Below are 19,594 nucleotides of genomic sequence, written 5' to 3' on the forward strand. Positions count from 1 at the left end.
ACAACCTTTATTGAAAACTATCGCAGTGGTAGCTATGGAGAGCAGCCTTCAGGTTAATTTTTGAAGTAATGCAAAGCAGTTTTTTACTAGTATATAATCTTATGAGTGACCAATTAAAAGGAGACTTGCATAATGGTTTTAAAAAAAAATAAATATGTATTTATTTGAAACATGTCATAGAGGTGTAGAAAAAAGTAGCAAAGGAGCATTAGAGGGTTAGTAGAGACATGTAAATAGGATCAGCTGTTTTTTAATGTAAGAGACTCCTTTGTGTTAAAATGTTGGCAGCTTTTATAAGCGTAAAGACTGGTGTTTAAAAAACACACGGTTTGTGCGAGAATTTAGTAATACCGACTAGTAATAGTAAATAAATTTAAAGCTGCAGCTTCGAAATTTTAGGTGTGAACAGTCCTATATTTTGGTTGCTATTTTACCGCTAATTAAGCATATTTTAATTCCTTCTTAATATAAGTGCTGCGTTAGACACTGGTTTAAAGTAACCCTTTTAATGACTTTTGGGCTGCTGGCAGTAGTGTTGTTTTTTTGGGGGGGAGAGCCCAGAGCTCTGTACATTTGGGAAGAAATGTAATTTATGGGCAGAGTGCGCGTGATGCCTTGAAAAATGTGTTTATGGTTTAAATATGTTTATTGATTTATGCAAGCATTGAAAAAAAACCCACATCCCCGTAGGCACAATGCCAATGAGACAACCCAGTTGCCTGTCATATCGCTGCCAAAGGCAACAAGCGTGAAGCGGGCCTACAAAAATAAAAGAAAACATACAAACACCCAATAATATCCCCCTCCCTCCTCCCCTCCCCTCGTCCATAGTAACAAAAGGAGTGCGGACACCTTCTAGGGATCAGCGCCGCCGCTTACAACGGTTTTGGGAGGTGACCCCTGGAATCTGTGTGTCTGCTAAGCGCAACAATCGAAGGTAACGGGGGCAGGTCAGCTCACAAAACTCTGACATCAGTAGGGTCAGAAAGGGCCTCCATAAGTCAGGGAATTCGGACCCTCTACCAGCTGAAGTGAGGGTGAGTTTCTCCATGCCTAGCACTAACCAGAGTCTTTGGAGCCATCCGGAGAAAGTTGGGAGCTGAGCGGAGCGCCAGTGTTGTCAGTATGTTTTGTGTCGCTGCGCCTAAAGCAATGGCAATCAACCGGCCTCTCCGAGACTTGAGTGGGTATGTTAGCGCATTGGGCAGACCCAGGAGGATATAGGCGGGAAATCGCGGGAGCTGCGTCTCCAGGTGGAGGTCTATTTCGTCTAGGACCTGGGACCAGTACGGTTGTATGCAAGTACAACTCCAGAGAACATGCTCCAAAGTGCCCACTTCTCCGCACCCCCTCCAACACAACGCACCTCGGCGAGAGTCGAAGCGATGCAAGCGCTCCGGCGTGTAGTACCAATAAGTGGCGAGTTTAGTCATGGTCTCTGTAAGTCCCATGTGGTATGCTGAGTGCCGTGCTCTATGGTAGATGCCTTCCCACTCTTTGTGGCTCAGGGACCTACCTAGGTCCCTCTCCCAACGAGTCCTGCCAGTGTTGTATGTGTGTGCGGTAGTGTCTAACAGCATCTTGTAGAGGTCAGAGATTATTTTCTTATCGGACGTACGCGTTACCAGCCATTTTTCATAAGGGGTCAGCAGGCGCTGTGCCTGGGGACTGATCTGAGGCTGGAGTGCCCAATGTCTGACTTGCAAATAGGCCAAGCGCTCTGATTCCGGGAGGCCGTAGTGTTCCCTGAGCTGCGGGAATGTGATGATGCCGTCAAAATCAAAAAGATGACCCAAAGACCTACAAGAGGAGGAACGCCAGGCGCGAAAGGTCCGCTCATCGGCACCAGGGTGAAACTCTGGGTTATCAAATATTGGAGTGAGAGGCGACGGAAAGGAAGTCAATTGATGGGTAATGTTAGTGCGATCCCAGGGTTCCAAAACAGTGCTGGTAATGTAAGAGGCATAACGATTTGGGTGGTCTATGCTGTTTACGGAGAAAGGGAATGTCTTGCAGCGGCCTGGTTGCCACCGCCTGGTCCTGGAACAACCAGTGCTTCTCCGATTCCAGTTGGTGCCATTCTACTAAATACCTAAGCTGAGAGGCGTGGAAATATAGCTGGAGGTCAGGGAGCCGCACCCCGCCCTTTTCCGGTGGGAGAACTGCTACTGCGTGTCGGAATCGGGGTTTGCGGCCGTGCCAGATAAAACGTGCAAGATCCGCCTGAGTCTGTTGGATCCAACCCGACGGGGGGCGAAGAGGGAGGGTCTGGAAGAGGTACAGAATCTGCGGAAGCACTGTCATCTTGGTGGCCGCGATCCTGCCCAGCCAGGAGAGTGTGCAATTTTTCCACCTGTTCAATTCTTTGCGTATGTGGGACCGGAGGCTAGAGTAGTTAATGTCTGCCGTGGCCTGGAGGGTTGGAGCCAGTTGAATGCCCAAGTAGGGGATCGAGGCAGATGCCCAGTTCATGGTATGCTCCTCCTGAATATGGGCCAGAGTGGGCGGGGAAAGTGAGATGTTAAGCGCTATGGATTTGTCCAGGTTGATTTTAAACCCCGACCCGCGCGCAAAGCCATAAAGCTCGACAAAGAGAGCGCGTAAAGCTGGTATTGGGTCGGATAGGGAGAGCAGAATATCGTCTGCGTAAAGACTAATGGTGTGAACGTCCCCTCCAAATTTAATCCCGGTGATAAGGGGGTGCCGCCGGACTCGAAGGGCCAGGGGCTCCATGTAGAGCGCGAATAGGAGGGGCGACAGGGGGCATCCCTGCCGAGTGCCCCTACTTATGGGGAAGCGAGAGGAGGTATAGCCATTAACTCGGACTGTCGCCTGGGGGAAACAATAACAGTTTAGAATTCTGGTGCGCAATTTCTCCCCAAAGCCGGCCCGTACCAGAACCATCTCCAGATACGGCCAGTGCACTCTGCCGAAGGCCTTCTACGCGTCGATGGCCAGAAGCATATATTCCCCTTGTGTGCGGGATGCCTTTTCAATCAGATGTAGAACACGCTTAGTATTGTCGCTTGTTTGCCTCTGAGGGATGAAGCCCGCTTGGTCAGGATCAACCAGCTGGGCCATATGCGGGCCAGTCGAGTCGCTAAAGATGCTAGTGTATAATTTAATGTCTATGTTCAGCAGGGATATGGGCCTGTAGGCGCCACAGGTGGTCCTGTCCTTCCCCGGCTTGGGGATGACCACTATCGCGGCCTCTAACATTTCCCCTGGGATAGCTCCCATTTGGTCAAAGGTATTGAACAAGCCCGTCAGGAGTGGGGCCACCTGGCCGCAAAATGTCTTATAAAAGGCAGCTGTGTAACCATCCGGGCCCGGCGACTTACCCAGCTTGAGGCGCGATATTGCAGAGATGACTTCCTCTGTCTGAATAGCCCTATCCAAGTGATCTTCTTGCGCTGGGGTTAAAGAGGGCATAAGGGCCGCGTCTATGTAATCAGCACTGCACTGGGTTTCCAGGGGCTCCCCTGTGTAGAGGTCCGCATAAAAGTCTCGGAATACTTCTGCTATGGCTGCATCGTCTGTCACTGCCTCCCCCCCCCCTCCCTCCCAGGTCCGAATTGTGTGAACCCCCTGCCTCTGGTTGGTCTCCCGCAGCTTGTTTGCCAGAAGACGACCGCATCTATCCCCCCCGTATAATACGAGTGTCGGAGCCGAATGGCCGCAAACTCAGCCCTGTCCTGGTCTAAGGCTGCAAGCTGCTTTCTCTCTACGCATAGCTGTCGCCAAGCACGGGAGGCGCCCGTTCTTTGATGCATCTGTTCGAGCTCTGAAACGCGCTGAGACAGTTCCGCCCGCTTGCGCCTTCGCTCGCGGTTGTGGGCCGAGGAAATAGCTATAAATTCCCCCCTCATGACTGCTTTCAGCGCCATCCACTGTGTCGCCAGAGTCGTGTCCGCGTTGTGAGTGAGGAAATTTGTGATAGCTGTCTGGATTTGTTCGGTGACGGAGGGTTGGTGCAGCAGCGTGTCGCGCAAGCGCCAGTGTCGAAGGGGCTGCAGGGAGGGCGGAAGCTGAAATGTAGCTAGGACCGGGGAGTGATCTGAGAGGGAGGCCGTTAAAATTTCCGTGCTCAAGGCATGGGCCTGGAGTGGCAGGGAACTGAGAAAGTAGTCTAAGCGTTCGTATGTTTTATGGGCCCCGGAATAAAAGGTATAACCGCGACTGGTCGGGTGAAAGTGACGCCATAGGTCCGACAGCCCCACATCTCGAAGTCGGGCCCGTCCAATAGCTGTGAGAACCCCCTTTTGCCCAGTTCTCTGACAGGAACGATCTAAGGTGTTATCAAAGACAATATTGAGGTCACCACCCAGCAGCAGGCGGCGGTCCACGGCTGCCGTGGCTTCCTCGAGGGCCTGGAGGAGGAATGTGATCTGTCCTTCATTGGGCGCATATATGGAGCCAACCCCAAATGTCACCCCCCGATAGGAATTGGTATGTGAGTAAGCGGCCCTTTATCTCCGCCCCTTTTTGCAGGACCCTACCAGGAAAGGAGCGGGACACCAATATAGCTACCCCAGCGGATTTGGAGTTGGCAGAGGAGAACAGCTGCGTAGGGAAGGCCCGGGATTGTAGCCGGTGGTGGTCCTTAGCCAGAAGGTGGGTCTCCTGTAGGAGGCATATGTCCGCTCTCGAGTGTTCCAAGTAGCTGAGAATTGCTCGCCGTTTGACGGGGTTATTCAAGCCTCGGACATTTAGCGTGAGGACCTTAAGAGGGGTGTGTGGCATCTAGGGATCAGGGGTAGAGCAGGTAGCGGTGCAGGCCATGAGCCACATGAAACACAAGAGAGCGACAACCCAGAACGGCGGCTCAACAGCGCAGCAGCATACGAAGTGCAATAGAGATATATGGACGAGGGAGTTCGTACCCCAAACAAACCCCAATACCCCCTACTAAACAACTGATCCAGCGATAAAAACCACTAGCAAAAACAAACAAAGAAAGCAATATCCATAGAAATTGTCCGTCTCCTTTGGTAAACCAGGAGAGCGTCTGTGTGGGGGCCATGATGTGACCAAGGGGGAGAGGCTCGGCCCCCCCGCCGTCCACCGGAAGGTCCTGGACCAGGCGCGGTAGAGCATGTGCGTCAGCCGCTCACTCGCCGCCAGAACCCGCCCCGGCCAGAGCATCCTTCGCGGAGGCCAATGCATCCCGCTGGCTCTCAGCTATGTCAGTTTTGTTGGGTCTCCAGGCACGCCGTCGCCCACCCTGACATCGCCACTCCGATGTAGAGGCCTCGGGCCCTGAGCCGGTGCTTTGACAGTCATCATCCCCGCTTGGCGGTGGCATGTCCAGCAATCTGCAAGATTCAGTGAGTGAGCGTAGCTGGTGGAGCTTGCCGTTTAGTCTAAAAATGAGGCGGAAGGGGTGACCCCACGAGTATGGGATACCCCGCTGCCGAAGGTGTTCAGTCACTGGGCGAAACTGCCGGCGGCGTTGCAAGGTAATCAGGGCCAGGTCCTGGTATAGCACCGGTGAGTGCCCCCTGTAGGAAATAGGATGGAGGGTCCTCGCCTTCGTAAGGTTCGCTTCTTTGGTCTTAAAGTCTTGAACACACACCAGCATGTCTGCTGGGGGGGCATTAGGCCCCCGAGGCGGGCCAACCCTGTGTGCCCTGTCCAAGACGATCTCAGTGCCATCCGGGGTAGCCAGGATATGGCGGAAGAGGCCTGTGGCGAAGGCGGAGAGGTCTTTGGTGTCGTCCGATGTCTTCACTCCCCGGATACGGATGTTATGTCTGCGGGATCTGTTTTCCAAATCTTCCAGGTGAGTTTGGACGTCTAGGTGCTGATCCCGCAGGCGGAGAACCTCCTTCTGGAGTGTATTGATGTCCGACACGGTGGTATCGCTCTTGTCCTCCAGGGTGGCCACACGCTCCCCCACGGCATCAACATCACGGCGGATCTCTTTTATCTCAGCCGTGAGGTCAGCCTTCACCATCTGAAGATCCGCCCTGAGGGTTTGGAAGAGGGACTCCATGTACGCTTTAGTGATCGGCTCATCCCCGGCACTGGGAGGGTGTTGAGGAGTCACCATCGCGGGGGTCACGCCCACGGGGCTGGATACAGAATGAGCGCGCCCAAAGGTGCCTCTTAGAGGTTTCTGCTTCCTCGCCCTAGATGAGGGCATAGTCATAGGGACTCCGCTAAAGGGCTCACACCAAGAGGCACGTCGGACCCGCTACGAGGAGTGGGGGGGACCAGGACATAAACCCCAGTAGGGCGGATCCAAAGTCACGAGCCGTCTCCAGGCCCCCACCCCGTGCCGCCAAGTAGGGCCAAGCTGAGTGTCTCGTGGGGGTGCCAGCCAGGAAGCCACACTGTCCATGCGAGTATTCAGAGGGAAGGGGCCCACACACCCCGGGGCCCGGTGTCCAGCCACTACAATCCCTCTCTCCCGCGGGCCTTCCACCGGGTCATCTCTCGGCCCCCAGCTATCCGGCTTGTCACCCCTCCGGCCGGCGCTCCCCCGCTGTGCAAGGCTAGGGTCAGCCACCTGGGTCTTCTCCCGCTGCTGCGCTGGAGGGCTGAGCTCCCCACTTCCGGATAAATGTAGGCGTCTCCTACCTGGGCTCAGCCGCCACGTGTCTCAGACTCATCGCCTCCGGGCCCAGCCAGACCATGCTACGGGCCGCTCTCTACACTCCAGGCCAGGGATCCGGCCGGGCCTCCACCACGTGTCCGCGATATAGCGCCGCAGTACACCGCTCCGCCCCGAACCAAGAGACGGGCGCTGTCACCACCGCCGCCGGGCTTCGGGGTACTCCGGGGATAGGAGGAAGGCAGTCCGCGAAGGTAGAGATGTGTGTAGAGGGCCGCCCGATCCGGACCCCCCCAGCGCAGCCCTCCGCCAGCTCCGGGGCCCCGTCCGGTCCTCGCCTTCTTCTGGCGCAACCCCAGGGGGCAGCGTCCAGTGCCAGCTCAGGCCTCGTTGACGTGGGGGAGGAACGACCCCCGCCCCGGGTCCGCCGAATCCCAGGGCTCCGCGGTTTCTGGCAGGCCGCCTCTCTTCTCCGCCTAGGTCGCCGCAGTCCCAAAGCTCCAGCGGCCCACCCGGCGTGCCGGCCGGCGGGCCCTAAGGTAGAGGCCGGGATAAAGGTTGCTGGCCTCGACGGTCCCACCGCGGGGCCGCCGCTCCTGTGAAGCCTCCACGGCCTGGTTGCTTCACTGCCGCCCCGCACCTGGCTACACAGAGAGGTCGGACGCCGCCAAGCTCCTCGGCAGTCAGGGTCGGCACCTCCCGGGACAGTCCGCGCCAGTGTCAGCAGTCATCCGCAGGTCGCACAGGGGCTAAACAAAGCTAATGTCGGTGGACGGCGGGCAGGAGCTCCAGCAAACACGTCCTACCTCACCCCCGAAAAATGTGTTTAAAAGGTAGGAGGGGAGGCTGTGGGGTATTTTGCTGGCTACAACAGAGTAGGGCTTGGGGTACATTTTGCCAGTATCAGACTGTGTTTTCCTGAGAGGTGTCACAGATATGCAGTAAAGTAAGCGAAAGTACAGGAGGCAGGGGAGTGAACGACACGCTGTGATTTTTTTCACTACTCCCAAACCCTAGGTATAAATTGTGCTATCTGATGGTAGATATTTTATGGGAATGGATGTATCTTTTACAGACTTTTGCGTGTAAGCTTTACGTTGGACCCCAGTTTAAATTAAGCCTGTGAATGGCTTGAGTGCTGCTGGTCGGAGTTCGTTTTATTTATACTTCGGAGACCAAAGCTTTGCTCACTTTGAAAGAAATGTAATTCAAGGACAAGTGCGCGTTGCTGGGTACAGCGGAGCGGGGGGTTGGGTTACATTTTGGTTGCATTAGCATTTTGCTGAGCTGAGAAGTGTTAGACACATGCAGTTGAGTTTGCGATAGCGTAAGAGGCAGGGGAAGAAAAGAAGAGATAGGGTGTGTTCATTTTTTTATTTGTTATGTACTTAGAAGAAGCCCTAAAAGTGGTTAGGATAAATAAAAACATCCTTGTGTTACGGCTTTGCAAACAGTATTTAGATGGCAAGCTTTGCCTTGTAAATTTTATATAGTAAACACCGCATCGTTCCGCACGGTATATATTGTAGTGAAATAGCAGGTTTAAATGCATTTTGCATATACGCGTCCCGTTAAACACTGGTTTAAAAAAAGGCCCTGAATAAGTATTGGGGCGCTGGCAGCAGCGTAAAGTTTTTATTTTGTAACTTTCCTAATAAAGTGTTTTTTTTGTTTGCCTTTATGGGTAAATAGTATTTTATTTAAGAAATTAAACAAGCAAACATGCAATGTCGGTTAAAAGTAAAAATATCTAAACACGAAACAGTTTGATTTTAAATATTGTAGTAATGTACTTACAAAAGCTAAAAGTTGTCCAATAGTATGCTCGTAACGATTTTTTGGTGTTATCGGGTTTAGGTGAAGTGGTTTCCAAAGATGTTATTTCCGTACCTAAGCAAAGAAACATTTTCGTTAACGCAAATTACAACAAGCGCGTTCCTCGCGCTAAAAGGAGGCAGCAGGGGGAGGGGCGAGAGGAGGGGGCGAGTGAAAGTGTTTCACTTGCGGGAGCGTGCAGCGCCAGGAGCGATAATTGCTACCATATGGCGCCGCGCGCTCCCGCAAGTGAATCTCCAGACGTGCACGCGTTGCCATTGAAGGCAATGGAACGCATGCACGTTTTTGGCTGAAAAGCCAAAGCGATCGCAAAAGGTCTTTTTGCCCATGCAGCGCATGTGTGCTGCGTATGGCGAGACCTAAAAAAAGATCGAACCTTGTATTAAATTCTAGCAATGAAATGCCTTAGCTATAACACTTTTTGTAGTTGGCGAATCTGAATGTCAAACTGATCAAACCACATAACCTATGCTCAGTCAGCATCAAGTGTCATTCTACCATGATACAGATCCGACTTTCTTTTGAAATGTCTCTTCATCCAAAACCTCAAATTTCAGTTCAGTTCAGAGCTCTGTAGAGTCAAGGCGCGAGGGGTCAGAACTGCTTTCACTGCAGCACTGAAGAACATTGAGCAACAACAAAGAACCTGTTTTTCAGAATCCGAGCTGAAGAACATTGACAGTCAGAGTACACAAGAGATTAGATTGACTTTTTGAACTCAAACTAATACAAGAAAGAAAGTGGATCGCATCATCCTGATATCCTGCAATCCCAATATGTCTTTATTTTAAGAGCGTGCAATGTTTTTAAGTGGGAAACAAAAGCACACGTAATATTATCAATGCACTCTCAACGCACATACCAAATGTAGGTAAACAATTTAAAAATGGTACCCAGAAGGATAAGACCTCAGTAACAAATGTCAATAGCATACCATAGGAAACATGGCATTGCATAGAACAATGTAGTTAGATGTTGGGATGGAAAAGTCCTTTGCATGGTAAAGAGGTGTACCCCTGCCCTGAGTGCCAAGCTGTATTTTTGTCACTATCACTAATGCAGATTGTTTTCCATAGGCGAACACAGATCAAGCATGTGCACCATGACATAGGCCTGTTTCATGGATTGTGGTCGTTTTGGACCGAGAGGGGCTCTCAAAGCGGTACCCTCATAGTGGTGGAAGGGTACCACCTCCACAGGAGTTAAGATGCACAAGCATGGTGGTGGCATCATACTGTGTAGCGTTCATTAGTACTGAACAGGACCATTTTGCCTTGTGCCATTGGAGTGAGGCCTACAAGCTCACTCAATTTTTAAATGTTCCGCTGCTGTGTGCTTAACTCACCCTTGACCTACATCAGATAGGTGTGGAGTGCTGTGCTGTGCAGGAGTGTGCCGGGGAAGGGTACAGTACAAGATGGAGCAGTACTGTGCAGTGTATGTATGATTATTAGTAGATGTACTGGGTGAATGTATGCCTGAGAAGAATTCATTACATGAGAGATATAGTGCTGTGCTATGCTGGTAATGTTAGATCTATCGGCGGCATTCGACACCGTCCCCCATGATCGCCTCCTTAAAAGACTCTGGGAGTGCGGCATTCAGGGAACGGTGTGGAGCTGGCTTAAATCTTTTCTAGCCGGCCGCCGACAAACGATCTGGGCGCCTCCTTTTTCCGTGGATATGTCTCCATTAGAGGTAGGGGTACCGCAGGGTTCCATCCTTAGCCCCACGCTATTTAATATCTTTATGGCTCCTCTGGCGGCTGTCGCGGAATCTTTTGGTGCCCAGGTCATATCTTACGCCGATGATACCCAGCTCCTGTTCACCTGTGACAGGGGCGGAACTTTCGATGGCGTACAGATCAAGGACTGTTTGGGGGCGGTTTTCGAGTGGTTCAGGTGTAATGGGTTAAAGTGTAATCCCGACAAGTCGGAGCTGCTCTTTTTTGGTTGCACCTTTGAACCAGATTGGAAAGCCTGGTGGCCTCAAGATTTGTTTCCACCTGACAGTGTGTCACTTAAAGCAAAAAACCTGGGAGTAATTGTGGACAGTGAACTGTCTTTTGGGCCACATATTTCGTGCCTCTCAGGTAAATGCTTCGGCATTTTACGTATGCTGAGAAAGTTCCTTCCTCTTTTGTCTGTTCAGTATAGGAAGACTATTGTTCAGGCTTTGATTGGATCGCGACTGGACTACGCAAACGCCCTTTTTTTGGGCCTTCCAAAATATCTTCTGACCCGTTTGCAAGTGGTCCAGAATTCGGCGGCCCGTGCTATTTACGGGCTCCCAAGAAGAGCCGGCGCCACGGCTCTTTTGAGAGACTTACACTGGCTGCCGATCTCTAAAAGAATCCTTTTTAAGTGCCTGACATTTGCCTTTAAGGCTCTACATGGCTCTTGCCCCAAGTACATAAGGAAACGTCTATCCCGATATGTACCGGGCAGGGCCCTGAGATCATCTTTGCTATCCAAAATGACAGTCCCGGTCATTAAACGTGCAAGGATGGGTGGTCGATCCTTCCGCTACCTAGTCCCGAAGGAGTGGAATGAACTACCACTCTCTCTCAAACAGGCCCCGAGCCTCCTTGCCTTCAGAAAGGAGCTTAAAACGTGGCTCTTCACTAATTAAGTACTTCTAGATAACCCGAGTCTCTTTTCTGTTTCCCTTTTGCAGTCGCTATGTTTTGTTTTTATCTGCTAATGTTCTTCAGCAAAGCGCCGGGACGCTCCTGGGAGTAGCCGTGCGCTATAGAAGAAATAAATTAACATAACATAACATAACAGTGCTGTGCAGTGCATGCACTGGAAAAACATGTGTTGGCTGTATGTGTTCATGTGTTCATGTGTGGAGTACAATACATGAGGGGTGAGCATGTGTGCTGTCAGTTTGTGGTGTGTGTGTGTGTGTTTGTAAAGAGCACACCTGGTTAAATATACTATACAAAAGTTTCAGTGTTGAACAGTTTGCACAGACTGAATGTGTGTGCTGAATGCATTTGCACATGTAAGGGTACAATGCATGGTGGAACCGTGCTGAACAGACAGTGTGCTTCGGATGTACACTGAGTGAGCTTACCTGCATTGGTTCATTACATGGAGGACTCTGAGCTCCATTTTGGGAAGCCCAGGCCTAGCTGGTGAAGACATGAGGAGGACAGAAACCCTCCAGTCTGATTTGTGTATTGCTGCATTCCTGTGAGCCAGGTGAGGACACACTAGGGGGGGAGGTGGGGGAAGACTCCCTTTACACTTCAAAAGACTTCTCTAATTTAGTGATAGATCAAATTGATGGGGCCTGGACACATCCCAATAAGGGAGATTCCTGCTAAGGAAATCATAAAGAGTAGTTTTGGGGGAGCTGAGATTAACCTTTTCAATCACAAATCACTGTGGCTGACATCCACGTGGGAACTCTGGTCAATCCTATGACTTGTGTTGTGGGTCGGTCAGCTTTAAAGTCATGCCTGCTGTGACAAACATCTTTCAGGAGACAAGAAGAAAAGAAGAAAGAGAGAAGTGTCCACTTCAAAAGAACAGAACCCTAACATAAAACTTCAAAGACCCAGGTCCTAAATCACATTTTGTGTATGGAAAAGGACTATAAAAAGGGGCGGTTGAGACCCTAAAAATGTTTTATCTTAAAAACAGCCAGATGAGCTGTGTGAGAAGGGGCAGCTCTGTAAGACTTCTGACTGTGACCAGGACTGGGGACCAAGGCCTGATAGTCTCCCTGCTGGGTGAGGAGACATTACTATGGGAAACTAAAATCACCTGCTCTGAAGCCTGGAGCACCAGCGCCTGCCTGCATGCCAAGACTGTTGTGCCCAATGAGGAAGAGGAGCGCGTTAGAGGGCGCAAGGTCCAGTGTGGAGCCCTACAGTGAGAACGCCATATGCGAGGTGTGAGAATTCAGTTGTGCACCATTTGGGCCGTAGTCCACGTGCAGGATTGTTTTTGACGACCCCGTGTATCAGGAGGGGGCTGCCATAGACCGAGCCATGTCTTAAGCTCCATGCAGGTCTTGCACAGACTGTGCCACAGTGCTAAAGTGACCCCGTCTGCCAGAGAGAGCCACCAGAAAAGTAACCACTTCGAGGAGTACCAAGATTTGGGACAGTCTGAGCTGAAGCACCTGTGCTGGAAGAGCTTGCACCCTTATAATCACATGCCACAACAACCTCAAATGCCAGGAGGGGGTGTCGGTACCAATGTTGCCAAAGGATTGAAGTCGCCGTCCGAAGGATAGACTGAGGCTAGAATCAGTGGGATTGACCAATACTTTGAGGGAACAGCCCCCAACTCCCCACTGAGGAGTGCCAGAGACCCCGTGGTCAAGGTTGCAACCTTGCTGGCTTCAGACAGGAGCTGAAGAAAGCACCAATCCCCCCCACCCCGTTGAGCAAAGTCAACTTACTACATCTTCATGAGCGGAGAGCTACTCCGACAACTGAGCGACTTCCTGCAGGGGTTCTCAGGAGAGAGAGCCTGTGCCACCAGGTGCTGATGTGAGGGCAGTAAGCAGCCCAACTTCTCTGAACTGAGTAGGACTCTCGGGTGCACATTGAGGGCACCCACTGCATGACTGAACTCTTCCGTGCTGCAAGAATGGCTAAGTTGGGAATTGGGCCAGTTGGGTCCCCGGGGACTCGCTACTAACAGTGCTGCGACACCATCAACACTCTTGACTGAATTCCTAAAGATTCAAAGGGAGAACTTTAGAGTAGGGCCTGATAGTTCCATGGAAGAGGCCACCGGTGAATGGGGAATAACTAACCCTGGGCGTAGTTCGGGAAGTAGCACTTCGCGAAGCTACGCAAAGTGCACCTCGCACTTCACGAACTGCGTAGTACCTTGTTCGCACTGTGCCAGATGTCGTTTTCAATTATTGCACAGTGCGGACAAGCAACAGGCACTGTGCAATCATTGAAAATGGTATCTTGCACAGTGCGAGCTGTACTTTTCTCCTGCTCGAGTAGATTTTTACTCGAGCGGCAGCTTCCTCAACGCGAACTGGTAGTTTCTCATCGCGAACGGTCGCGAGCATACGCGACTACTCGCAATGAGAAACCTGACCTCCTCGCATTGGGAATCTCGCCGGGAGGTTTATTTTCCATGCTCGCGATCGCCAACTTCATGTTGCTGATCGCGAACAAGGAAAAAATGACCGCAGCACTATGCAACACTACGCTACGCGTGTTCGCACTGTGCTATGTGCAATTTGCGTAGTGCGAAGTAGCGCAAAATTCGCAAACTACGCGAGCGTAGCGTAGTGCTTTGCCCAGGCTTAGGAATAGCCCAGAACATGTTATGTGAAGGAGGGTGGGACAGGGATTTGCCTGACAACTACTAGAGCCACGGCCTCAAGGGGGATTGTTGTGTTGCTTCTGAATGTTGTCTTTCGTTGAATGTGTGAAGTTGGAAATAAAATGCTACTTTTCTTATGAAAGCAAGTATTTAGCTGGACATTGATTTATTGTTCGTACTGTTTGCACATTGAGTTGTTTTCTTGAGTGACCTGTATCTACATCCCTCCTGATTGACCCTTGACTGGTCGACCACAGCTACCACTGAGACTCAAGTACAGAAGAGGTATGTGGCCCATGTGAGTAGGACCCATAGTAGGTCAGGCCGTAGGACATCAGGAGTAAAAGGCTTCAACCATCATGATTGGACCCAGTAGCCACTCCTAGGGCCGGACTGCCGGTAGCAGGCACTGGGCGTTTCCCCGGTGGGCCACCAGGGTGGGGGCCGGTTTTGGGACCCTGGGGGAGTGTTTGTGTTACCGGGGGCCGACAATATCGGCACCCTGTAACAAAATCAGCCGAAACCGGCCCTAACTAACAGCTTGGCCGCACCTTCCTCTCCCCCCTCTAGGGGCCGGCCAAGCAGTATGCCAGGGCCGGTTTCGATTCCCAGTCCGGCCCTGGCCACTGCGTACCCTGTGGCCTTCTAAGAGGGGTTCTGACAATAGATTAAATGCCATAGAAATATGTATTACGACATGCTCATCGTTGATGCAGAAAGCAGAACCTTTTGGGTCACTGTAAATAATTAGGGATTTAAAATAATGTTTAGCCCCAACTTTTGTGGTTTGGACTGAGAGTGAAAACTAGCCCAGTAAAATGTTTTAAACCAAGCTGTATTTTGAACCAAGTGAGCTAGCATAGTAGCCTGTGCCATTTGTATGACATGTAAATAGAAGATGTTAGACCATCCCGACTTTAACAGTTCTCCATTTACCAACCTCGGAAGGATGAAATTGTGGGCCAAACTATACTGAATTGAAATTGAGACATGTAAATCACATTATGTGTCAGCAGTGAGCACTGAACCTATTTATCTACCTTCAAGTTAATGTATTCTTCTTAAATACCCCTGGTAATTAATTAAAAAAAAAGATTCTGGTTGATTAAAAGTTTTGGAATTGTTGATTGAGATATCCCGACAATCTATGGAACTGTTAGGGTGATTACTCCATAATCTGTGTATTATTTCACAAAAAGAAAGTGGGGGCAATCCCACAACACTTTTTTCAAATATATTGCTTGTAATCCAGGCAGGTGGGAAGAGAAATATAATGCAGTATTCAAATATATCTGGGTCTCAAAAAGGACCTGGGAGCATTGTGTTTTCACAGGAGCAGGTAATGTATTTTTGTGTTCATTACACTTCAGTATATTGGGCAGAATAGCAGAGAGTTTTCTAAAGATCATTTCTTATACTTTTGTCAGAGGAATTCGGCAATGAGAAGTTGGTCTAGCTCCCGGTGAGTGAAATTCCATGGCACAATAGCTTTGTGCATTGCCTCTCCTCGTTTCTCATTCTGACTGGCCAGATATATTTTTCCGAGCAGGAGATTTGTGTCACTAGATGCCTGAGAGGTGTACTTCTTTTTGTCTGTAGGTCACCAACAGAGTGCTAGAATCAGTTGCATGCTAGAGGTACATTGATAGTAGTAATATTTTGTAAAGTGTGACTACTATCCCTACAGACTAGCCGGTAGACTGCCTACTGGCTTTCACTGGTGTGAAGTCATATAGTGTGTGTGTGTGTGTGTGTGTGTGTGTGTGGGTGTGTGTGTGTGTGTGGGTGTGTGTGTGTGTGTGTGTGTGTATGCATTTATATATTTAGATGTGCACACACACACATAGATATAAAAAATCATATTCAAAATATATCTATTTTTGTTTTTCCTTGCTCTTTTCTAAGTGAGGAAGAGTAAGTAAGTCTAAGTTCATAGAATTTCAATAAACTACATTTTGAACATGAAATACAAAACCCTTTTAAATCAGAGTGGGTTAGTACACCATAGCTTTTCAAGTATTACACACACCTCCCTTTGTCACTGTCTAGTGGGAGTTATACCTTTTTTTAGTACCTGTTAGATACTGTAATTGCATTGTCCTCAGCAGTAAATATAAGACCCACAGTGCTTATGTCAAGCTTTGCTGGCTGGGTTGCAGTGGCACAGTTACAATCATCATCGTCAAGCTCAATTTCTTATTCAATCTTTCACATCCAAGCACAGAACACGCCTGATGTTGAGGGCGTGTTCCCACAGTTCACTATGAGTGTTATCCTTTCACATAAAGAACTTGAGTAACAACCATTTTGGTAACCATAACATTCTTTCACATAATTGACTGAAGGACAACACCTAAACACGTGAAGTGGCTTTGGCGGTTAGTTGAATGGAGGTTCAATTGGGTGGAGATCCAGTTGACTGGATGAGTAAAATTTCTGGGGAAATTGTTTGTAATAAAACTGGGGGTCACAAGCTTGATCATGTCCAAGTGAGGGGTCAGGCTTAATGATCATGCCTCGAGTCAGGTCTCAAGGTATATCAAGTCTTTTTGTCTTTGGCTGACACTCTGTAAGAACTTAGTTGTAGAGAGCGCCTGTATGTTTCTGCTGGATGGCTAATATTCCAAAATGGCATGCTCAGTGCCCCTTGGCTTGTACCTTGATGTAGTGATGACGACCTGTCACGTGCTCTGTCACTGTCATATAGTTTGGGAGAGTCTTCAGAGTCCTCATAAACTTCAGAGTAAAGACCTTGATAGCTCTTATATGCAGACACATTCTCTTTAATGTGAATAATCCTTTTGACAAAACCATTGCATTTCTCTGGGTAGTTTCCCTGAATGATTATGATGTGAAGGGCATCCTAAGCTTTGCTCCTGGGTATTGCATGAGATTTCCTACCCGGATGTCTGAGATTCTGGTGCATCTCCACTGCTTCACCTTGTTATTACTCTACTGGTATTTGATCGCCGTTCCCTCTGTCAAGGGAGAAGGGTAGCTGGATGCCAGGATGAATGAGCAGAGATGTTGACGGCAGTAAGACTTGTCATGACAACAGCAGCCAGGAAAGTGTGTGTTGCCTCTTCTGTGGGAGTATTCAATATTTCATTTCTAGATACAGAGAGTATTTGTCGACAACTATTGGCAGCTATCTCTCATTGGTGGTGACACAAAAATCAGCACTCATTTTTTCCAGTAGCTTTTTTGAAAACTTATGTGATGATTTTTCTCCCAGTTCTGTTGCCTAACACCTAGAAACACATTGTCACCTCGCTTTCCACCAAAGCATCAGATCAGAGAGCAGCACTCTCTTGTAGATTGAGGACTTGATCACCGCTAGAACCTGGTGTCTGACATATGCTAGCTTAATGGTAGGAAGAGGCAATGTTTGAGGCATCACAGTGCAGGGCCCTGAATAACAGATATGTCTCATACATAACATAACTGGGGTATTTGTAAAGCAGACAATTCACCCGTGGCGGGGAGTGGGAGGGCTTATTGTTTTGGGCTGACAACAATTATTTATTGTTATCTGACTCAATAGTTCTCATTGTATGGTTCTCAGAAGAATGACATTCTCAATGGATTGACTTAGATTTGAAGCTATGACAGTGGGAGCAAATACATACCTTTGTAGTAGATCCATTAGTGCACTGGGTCACCACAACTAGCCAATGTTTCTTTCCAAGTGGTGATGATAACTGTTATCATCTTCCTAGTGTCTTCTTCTCCATTTGCTGATCAGATGTTTCTGAGATGATGGTAAGCACCAATCTACCCTTTTGTGTGGGTTCTAACTGACTCCTCCAGCTTCAGGGCTGTAATACAGCAAATTTGGAGATTGGCTTCACTTGCTCTTTAGTACTGTCCACCTCTTATGTTCCTCTGATGAACCTATCTAGGATGCCTTTGGGAAATCGGCAGGCTTATCTGTAGGCTTATTGTTGGACCTGGCTCTTCTTACAGGTTTACCCCCCCCCACGTTTTCCCTCCTATTTTTTCTGACTTGTTTTGGTTGGCTTTAGGACTCTGGGCACATTACCACTGCGGATCAGTGCTAAAGTGCATATGTACTTCGATTGGTTCTCTATAACTAGCATATTTGAATTACTGGTAAGTCCCTAGTAAAGTGCACTATGGTTGCCCAGGGCCTGTAAATCAAAAGCTACTAGTGGGCCTGCAGCACTGGTTGTACCACCCACATGAGTAACCCTGTACATATGTCTCAGGCCTGGCATTGCAGTGTCTGCACGTGCAGTTTTTAAACTGCTATGTAGAACTGGCAAGTTCACCCACTTGCCAGACACAAACCTTCCCTTTTACTACATGTAAGGCACCCCTAAGGTAGGCCCAGGGTGCCCCCCATGGGTCAGGGTGCAGTGTATGTGAAAGGTAGGACATGTACTGGTATGTTTTACATGTGCTGATAGTGAATTACTGATAATTCTGTTTTTCATTATTGCAAGGACTGTCTCTCCCATAGGTTATCATTGGAGCTGCCTTGCAACATTTTGCAAGTGTACCTATCAATTGGGAAGAGAGAGAGATTTGGAGTTTAGGCCCAAAACTCAGGATTTAAAAATACATCTTTTAGTGAAAGTGGTTGTTAAATTGTGTGTTTGAAAATGCCTCTTTTAGAAAGTGGCATTTTCTTGCTTTATCATCCTGTGCCTCTTCCTGTTGTGGAATCAACATCTGGTTCAGACTGACAGATGGGTTGTTTGTGCATTCGCTCTAGGCAGTCACACAAAGGGAGTTGAGCTGTGCCCTGCATATCCTGATGACCCATCACCAGGCTGATGGGCCTTCCTAAGCTAGAGTGGTAGGAGGAGTTGTCACATACATCTGAATAGGGCTATGCCTGGCCTCTCACAATGCTGTCTTCAGCCCCCTGGAGTGTGGCTGGAGATAAGACCAGGCAGGACAAGAATGTGTGCACTGCAAAGACAATCATTTGAAGAATGCCTACTTCAAAGGCCAAAAGGGGTATAAGTATTGGACCTAAAACCGCAGACTTTTAGAACTCTTCCGGAACGAGAGGAGACTCTGTCAAGGAGAAGAGCTGTAAGGAGGAGTACTACCCCTTTGCTGTGTGTTGCTTTGCAGTGGTGGCTTGGAGTTGCTGCTTCTGCTTTGGAGAGGAAAAGGACTGGACTTTGCTGTGTATCCTGCTTGTGAAGTTTCTCAAAGGGCTTGAGCCTGCTTGCGTCCTGTTGGAAGTCTCAGGGTCATCAAAGACTTCACCTACAGCACCTTGACTCCATTGCTGGTAGTTCTGAATTTGCCAAGTGGCGTCAATTCCAGTTCTGGGCCACTGGAGGTGTTTGCTGGGCTGTAACTTCTAGAAAAGGATTCCCGAAGCCATCACAGTGACCGCTCACTGGGTGAGCTCAGCACCGATCTCAATGATACCGCAGCCCTAGTCTCAGCAACGACGACGCTTCACATTGTCAGCAACAAGGCTGCTTGCACCGTGGCTGTGGACACTGACTTCTACAACCACACAACCCTACTTATACCGACGACACCGCTTCGCACCGTCACCTACTCCACTGCCTACACTGTAGCCGTGGTCACCGCCCTCGACGGCACCATAGCCCCTGGTCTGCCGACGACAGCACCACCGACTCTGACATCGTCACCTGTCGCCGCTGCCTGCACTGAAGCCCATCTCACCGCCTCGTGAGGAGCACGAGATACCGACCGTGACAACATCGCTTCCCTGGGTCAACCGACGACCGTGCTGAACAAACGCCACGCCGCTGCCTGCACCGAAGCCACGGACACCGTATCGTGAAGGGCACGACACACCACCTGCGATGACACAGCAGTCATCAGCGCTCCTGACTTCAACTTCATGGAGTTTGATCTGCAAAGCGTGTGACATCAGGTGCTC

The 19,594-nt window shown here is 49.5% G+C and overlaps 1 pseudogene across 1 annotated transcript in view; it reads left to right on the top strand.

The window, feature by feature from the left end:
* The first annotated feature begins 7,318 nt into the window (after positions 1 to 7,318).
* The window catches only part of LOC146776089 (uncharacterized), a 50,018-nt pseudogene continuing 37,742 nt past the window's right edge, over positions 7,319 to 19,594 (top strand). Inside the window, exon 1 of the transcript XR_014971948.1 lies at positions 7,319 to 7,389. The product of XR_014971948.1 is annotated as an uncharacterized LOC146776089 (transcript). The remainder of the gene's footprint in view (positions 7,390 to 19,594) is intronic.

This window comes from Triturus cristatus, chromosome 12 (genome assembly GCF_964204655.1).
Source record: "Triturus cristatus chromosome 12, aTriCri1.1, whole genome shotgun sequence".
Classification (NCBI taxonomy): domain Eukaryota; kingdom Metazoa; phylum Chordata; class Amphibia; order Caudata; family Salamandridae; genus Triturus; species Triturus cristatus.